We start from the raw sequence: 7,683 nt of genomic DNA, 5'->3' as shown, positions 1-7,683 counted from the left end.
TACAATGAGTAAATATATTGTATCTCTGAGCCTGTTTTCTGCAAGCATAAGAGGTTGTGAAATGATTTCCCAAAATCATCCACCTGACCACTCAAATTCTAAGAATGCCATATTCTTGTTAGGGCATGCTTAGTCACAAGAACTGGCATCTTGCCTAGAATAAAACCAGGATTTCAGACTCCTTGAATAACATTACTCTCCCCTACAAAACCAAATAGGCCAGGCATAAAGTTTAATCCACCTATGCTAGTGATAAGTGTCTCTCTCAGTTTCCCATCTTCTCTAGGAACAACCCTAAAACTTGAAGCGCAATGATCATTTAATCCATATAAAAACACTAGTCCATAATCCGTGGCATTTCRTTTGCCACTGCAACTACAGTATTTTGAATAACTGTTACAGATAAGAAAATGCTTACTTTACCCTGGTAAGATACACATTTATTACACCTCCTATTCTCTTTTAGTAATATCATAATATAAAAGCATAAATTGGCAATATTTGCTACATTTCAAGTGCATCCAACTACAGAAGTGATCTATTAATCCTAATGCATTCTTTGTAAAAAGCAGAAGTGCAAGTTTCCTAATGTCAAAACTGTAACTGAAGCCCAACAAATAATCAACGATTCTTTAGCTAAAAAAGTTTTATTCCTTGAAGTTTATCAGTTTTTTGCCTCCAGAAAATAAGAATACTATGTTTCCCCATTCTGTATGTATGCCCCCAAAACCTGGGATCTGTTTTAATCACCTTGGAATGAGGGAAAAGAATTTTTAAAGAAATCAAAAATTGGCAGGGAGACGGAGGCTCTTCACATACCAGGAGAGCACTAGGTTACTGCATGAATAAGATACAGGAGATACTGAATGTAAATCCACTGCAGGGGGGGAAAAACAAGCTTCAATTGTTCTGACATCATGAAATCATCTGTTACAGAACTAGCACAGAAGTAACAAACATCCCATTTAAGAGTTTTAATAATGCATTTCTTAAGTTCTCAATTTATTGCATACTTTTAGTACAACATATCAACAACATACTTGCACTTCGTGATCTTCAGGAAACTTCAGTCTGGATTATATGCTTTCAGTCACAGCATACCAAGAGATTTGTTGTGTGCAGTATAGTGAAATATTTAGCAAAACGTTCTAACACAAAGTGCAAAATATCATGAATGTTACCAGGTTCAAAGCAGAAAACCCACACTAACAGAGCACCTTAACTGGTCTTTGCACTTGGAGAATAATGAAATCCTAAGAAAGGTTCCCCTAGAAAAATCAGGTTTTACAGTGTATGGGTGCAACAAAATCATTAAAATAAATTAGTTTCTTCTAGCTCATGCAATTGCCTAAACTCTAAACAAATTTGAATTTAACACTTAAAAAGGAACTATAATTTGATTTCAAAGCCATATAACATGAAAGCTAGAACGGCAGTGAGTACATGCTGCAATTTTAGTTCATTTTACTCTCGATTTGGGCTCTTCCCCTAGCAGGAAATTACAGAATCCCGAGTTTCATTGTGAACACTTCATTTCATACCACAAACTGTTTGCACGACATCTTGTGGTACTAGTCAGTATTGTCCTCCTGTCCCATTATAATTTTATATTCATTACCAATTCACAACATCAAGATAGAATTCAACTATTACTTCAAAGGAGACTCAAGTTGCACAGCTTTGAGTGTAACTGTATTGTAGTTTTAAAGAGAAGTTAGAAGAGAAAACAGAAATTTCTTTCAGCCACATCTAACTTTGTTTCAATCTAAAAAACAAACATATTACCCCMAAAGGAAACTCAGTAATTTTAAGATGACAGAGATATGAGGAAAAACAGGATAACTACAGCATGCTGTAAGGCAAAGAAAAACAGAGAAGGACAGGACAGGATATAGTCCGACCAGCAGCACAACACAACTCATTAATGACTGCTTGCCACAACATGCTCAAAGCACTTGCCATCTAGAGGTTTAGACAGTCTCATCCTACTGAGTAAGCAAACATACAGAAAAGTGTTAAACTGAAACTGAATAAAGCATCTCTATAGTTCGAGGCTGCCATACTGTATCACCTGAACTAAGCTCGAGCAATCCAGTACGCGAACACCTCAAAGTTGCTGCTGCCATCAGCATCAACGCAGATAAGTTAACAACCTACATTTCAGAAGCTCTGACCAGAGCTAATAYGTCATCAAGTAGTTTGAATGATCTACAGAAGACTGTGGTTCAACTTAAGATTAACTATTGCCAGTATAATTGTTAAAGACATTACTTCATTTAGTGACAAGAAAGGTTGTTTGAAAGGATGAATTCTGCCAGATACCACCTTTTCTGAGAATGCCCACACATCTGAGGCTGCAGAGAATCTTCTGCAAGAACAGAAAAATCCTTGGTGGCAGAAGTGGCATACGAGGTGCTGCCATTTAAGCGCTTACATCAGCTTCAGTAAGCCAGTGATCAGAATTTGAAAATGTTTGTACGCCACTCAACAGCATTTGAAAGATGTGAAAAGAGATTATTCACTGCTTCCCACTCTCCTACATCTCTATTAATTTCTGAAAACAGTGAGGGAAAGAAAAAAGAAAAGAAAGTTTTCCTTTAAAGATACCACTCAAAAAGTGGTACTAGCATTGCTAAAATCTGCAAAATCATTAGCATATTTATGGATATATCCTCACATTTCAGAAACAGTATGTAGAGCACTCCTATGCACTGCTGTCCATCTTCCAGTACAATGCCAAAAATCTTGAATTGCCAAAAGAATTCCAGTTTTGTCTCAAAGTAAGAAAACAACCTATAGCCAGGGGCAGGAATTAGACAAGGACAGTCCTCAGGACAGCAGAACTAAGAACGGGTACCTATTCTTTTTTTTTTAATTTCAACCTTACGTTGCAACGTTACCAAAAGACATTTTAGTGCCATTTATGATGCAGACTATAACAAGTGTCTAAAGCAAAGAAGTGACAGCATAATAAACATGCAGAAACTACAATGAAGACCTTAAACTATAACGATTTCCTTTCTGAGAAAAAAAAAGCCTCAAAAAATTTTAATGACCACATTACAGAGAACTAGAGCAAATCAATAGCTCAATGCTTATTTCCTCATATGTACCAACTCTGTGGCAAAAAACACATTCATATTGTGTCACTTGCCATCAAACGTGATCAAGTTCTGCTGAAGATGTTATCTGCAATGCCATACTCATGTTCACATATTACACTGAGTTACTATCATGATACCTACTACAGAGCTCAAATTTTATCTTGCAGAGTCATCAGTTCATCCAAATCATTTATCTTTACTGACTCGTACATCCAGCTGAAACTAGCTTATCACCCTAGTAGTGGGCACAGTGCCATTACAACAGATGGGAAAGAAGGCAGACTTGCCAAYGAACTAGTATATGCATCAAGTTTGAATATTAAGGCTGAACTCTCCTCCAAGAATTTCATAGATGGCTGTCTGTACAAGCTTTCCATGACTGGTTGAACAGGATATGCCAAGGCAAAACTAGATTAATTTAAGACTCTAAGAACACCTCTGGCAGCTGTTGGAAGCAAGTTTTTAAGCTGTGATGAATTTGGGGAGGGGAGAAAAAAGGCTTCTGAGCAGAGAATTGAGGAAYGAATATCTTAATAAAATCACCACCTTAGATCAGCTCTCTGCAAAACAGGCTTGCAAATATCAGCCAAAAAAAGGAGGGAGGCGGGAGGAATTACAGCCCAGCCAAGTTTTCTGATGAACAGTTCAAGAGAATGCATAAGCCAGATCTGTGTGTCAGGGTGGGGGGGCAATGGGGGAAAGGAGGAATACCCTTAATAAATTATAAATGTATTTTGTCTGGCAGGAATATAGTTTAAAGATGCAAATCACTAAAGTTGAATTGTAGCTTTTGCCATCTGCTTTAATACTATACTTACCAACATCTACTGATGTTCTTCATGTGGTTCACTTGTAAGTTTTTATATTTGGTTTAGATTGAGCAACAATTAGTTTCACTGCTGAAAGCATATTGTTTCTAAGAAACAAACTTTCTTATACACAGATAAAATGGTAATAAATAAACATAGATAAAATCCTCTGTCCAACTACAATTAATAATAGATAGTAAAAGCGGCATCCTGACAAGTAATTGCACATTGATTCTGGGTTACTAATTATCTCTTCTAGTATTTCTTAAGTACTGGAAACTAGTAAGACTTATCTCTGCATAGAGCAATGATACATACTGCAGCCATAAAAGTGTCCTATTATCTTATAGAAGGTCTGCATCAAATAGGATCTCTCTACAGTACACAAATGATTTTGACAGTCTTCCATCTAGGCAGTTTGTTCTTTATTGCTTCCATCAATCTAGACCAGGGAGAAACAATTTATGGTCTACAGGCTGAATTCAGCTTGTCTATGCAATTTACATGACCCTCAGCTCTTGCCAATTTTCCCCTGAAAACTCATGTTATGGGCAACAATGTTGCATTTCCATTACTCTGGTGACTCAACTTGATCCTTTCTCTTCTCTTTCAAATGGGTGGGTTATGCAAGTATGCATCTAGAGAACCTAGACATTGATCTATGCTTCGGATGTAACCAGTTTACAGACAAGTGTCAGACTACCTAGGAATTAATTCAAGTTGTATAAAGAACACTGTATGCAGCAGCTCATGTGATTGGGGGAGGACAGAAAAGGCAGAGAATAGAGGCATTTCCAGCCRTGCAACAGGGCCTTCTTCATAGAAGATGGTTCTAGATTTAGACTGATTTGTCTCAGCTAAACAAAACCTCTTAATTACACAGTTATTGATAGAATAACTAGGAAGACAGCTTCCACACTCTGACAAGCAGATCCCTTTCTGATGCATTTGAAATGATCCAACTAACCAAAGAGTTTGTTGAAAGCAGTAGGTACAAAATAGCTTTTCCTGCAGGTGTTGAATCTTGGAAAAAGAGAATATGTTTCACAACAAAGTTTAGCAAAAACAAGTCAGAAAACAGTTCCTTGTGTGTTATACTTACTGTTAATTAAGAAGTGTTAAAAAAAAATCTAAAACATTCCTCTCTTATTTTGTCCTGAACACCTACACAGTTACCTGATTGAGATAGGATCAGAGCTCTATTTTAACAGTCTCAAATTTTTCTGCTACATTGGGTGCATGCAATATGTAACTAATGATAAACATGTTGTTCACACATGGTGCATGCAATCCATTTGTTTGTACCAAGATAACAACTACTTATTTCAATGATCATTTCATCTCTATTTTTTTAGGAACCAAAGCTTCGACTTACTCAGGTTCTAGATGACAGCACAACAGGTAATTTCCAAGGCCCTGAAGTATTTCAAAATTCACATGTTGTGTCTCAAGCAAACCACAATACTAACATGTCAATAAAGTGTTACAGTCATTAGCTGACCTGAAGATTCTATTTTTAATTGAAAGTTAATGAACGAATCACAAAATTGCTTAAGGCAAAAATAGAAGCTTGAGCAAGGTGGATAAAACACATAGGCTTTTGACACCAAGGGATGCTTTTAAAGGATAAGAACTTCAGCTAAGTACTTCTATTTCCACTGAAATGATAAAAACAAAACAGGTTAAAGAAATAGTTTATATTAAGTCAACTTTAGACTTCATCAGACTTAAGTCTGCTGATATTCATTTGTGCCTCTGTGAAACTTGTTAGAGACTGTTCTATGTAACAAGCGTTAAGAGACTGAAGATAGTCTATCCCAACAAATTATTGTCAGATCTCCACAAGCACTGGCATTACCTTATTTTCATTTCATGACAGACAAAAGACAGAAAACAGAGAAAAGAGGTTGGGATTTCTTTTTCTTTTTTTTTTTTTAAGAAAACATTTAGAATAATTCCTTAACATTTATATTTTAACCATGTGATATGGTTCAGACTAACTTTCAAGAAGCAAGTGCAGTTCTCTCATTCAACAGCTATTCTGGGCCATATATTTACCTTGTGCTCCTCCACCTCACTGAGGGGAGGGAAAAAAAAAAAAAGATACGTCTTATCTCATCAGTAGGCTCAAGGAGAAGTTCTCTTCCCAGCAACAAACACCACAGTATCAGAAACGACAATAATAATCAAATATAGCAAATACAGCAGTGTTGAGTGACAATCAAAAAGAGATCAGCAAAACAAACTCTGGAAAGTTGTAACAGTAATTTTATTTCATCAGTGAAATCTCCCCACAACCTTATACTTCAAGATATGATACAGAAATAACCCGTACTTTTCTGTATGCCAAGTAGGGAGGGACCAGATTTGCCCAGTTTAAAGAACACAAAAACCAAAACACCTGAAGATATRGTGTCTTTAATCTTGACTACAGTTACCATTTTAGAAGACTTATTTCAGCTCTAAGGAAAGGACATTTTGCTTATTTCTCAATAAGGAGATTTTGAGTCTTTACCAGAGTTGAATATATGGTGTACATAAGCTTGATAAATGACTTCTGCATTTTCCAGACAGTAAAATACAGTAATCTCTCCCTCTTCTTTTCTAATAATCCTCACTTGCAGTGCAGTGGTAAAAGATCAGCTTTGTCATATCCTAAAAACTTCATAATCTTTTCTGTGTAACATTCATTCTTCAGCTCTCCGATCCATACTAAGGGCTTACCTACACAGATTTAAATCAGAGATAATTTCCCATTTCAAGAAGTCTTTGTCAGCTGCAAAGACCAGTCAGATCAAAGTCTGTTTCCCTCGCAAGCCCTGGATTTACAAGAACTTTTCTCCCCTAATTTGAAGGGCAAGCCTAGAGGGGTAATTAATAAGGCACACACATATACCACAGTCTTCTCTGCTACTCTGTTTTTTTTTCCATGTTCAAAGATGATCATACATGTACACATGTACACGAAGCCTCAGAAGATCAGAGTTTTATTTACCCAGACCATTGAACAGTTTCAGGTTAAAAAAAAATATAAAAAAATAAATAAAAAGAACACAGTCACTTTCACTCATTTATCCAGAAAAATGTATATTGCAACATGTAACCTGCAAAAAGGTCTGAAATTTAGGATGAAACAAATTGTATATAGAATTATGGCCATGATTGTGGTACTTTCATCTGCAGAAAATCAGAAGTAGAGCAAAGGTTGGAAAAAAAATAATAAAGCAGAAAGTTGTTTTCATAGGAGGAGACAAGAGAAGAGTGCAGACAACACAAATCAGCTGTAATGTACAAGTCAGGAGAGGGGAATCCATGTCAGATCAGCAAAAACTTTAATGGGAAGAGAAAGAAAAAGAAAAAGCAAAGGATGTAACATAATAGCAGGAAAATAAGTGTGTGACCCTTTGGCAAAACTTAGGAGGCTAACCAGCTCACAGAGCTAAGCGTCGAAATGACAGCGGCCTCACCTTACTGAGACGTTACTTCGGTGTGGCATAGAAACCACCACGCCAGGCGAGGTTTCTAAGCACGGATGCTCTCTTTGTGCAGAACAATCAAACTGAAGAACAAATGATTGATTTTCTAATGTAAACAAGACCTTAGTTTATGGTCCCTCTGATCGGTTGCTGTAAGAATAGATTTCCAATTTGTTGTAGGATACCCTCCTGGCTTAGTAAACCTCTCGATCCTTCCACTTACACATTTTTTGTCTCTCCAATTCAGTTTCCTGTCAAGCAGTTCCAGGCTCCCTGGCCCAGTCATTTACACTG

At 36.7% G+C, this 7,683-nt stretch overlaps 1 protein-coding gene across 2 annotated transcripts in view; it reads right to left on the bottom strand.

The window, feature by feature from the left end:
• Positions 1-7,683, bottom strand: part of AP3B1 (adaptor related protein complex 3 subunit beta 1) — a 143,879-nt gene that overhangs the window by 135,439 nt on the left and 757 nt on the right. The window lies entirely within an intron of this gene.

This window comes from Rhea americana, unplaced genomic scaffold (genome assembly GCF_003343005.1).
Source record: "Rhea americana isolate MKP2758 unplaced genomic scaffold, rheAme1 scaffold_74, whole genome shotgun sequence".
Lineage (NCBI taxonomy): Eukaryota > Metazoa > Chordata > Aves > Rheiformes > Rheidae > Rhea > Rhea americana.
This window is presented reverse-complemented; position numbering and strand designations above follow the sequence as displayed.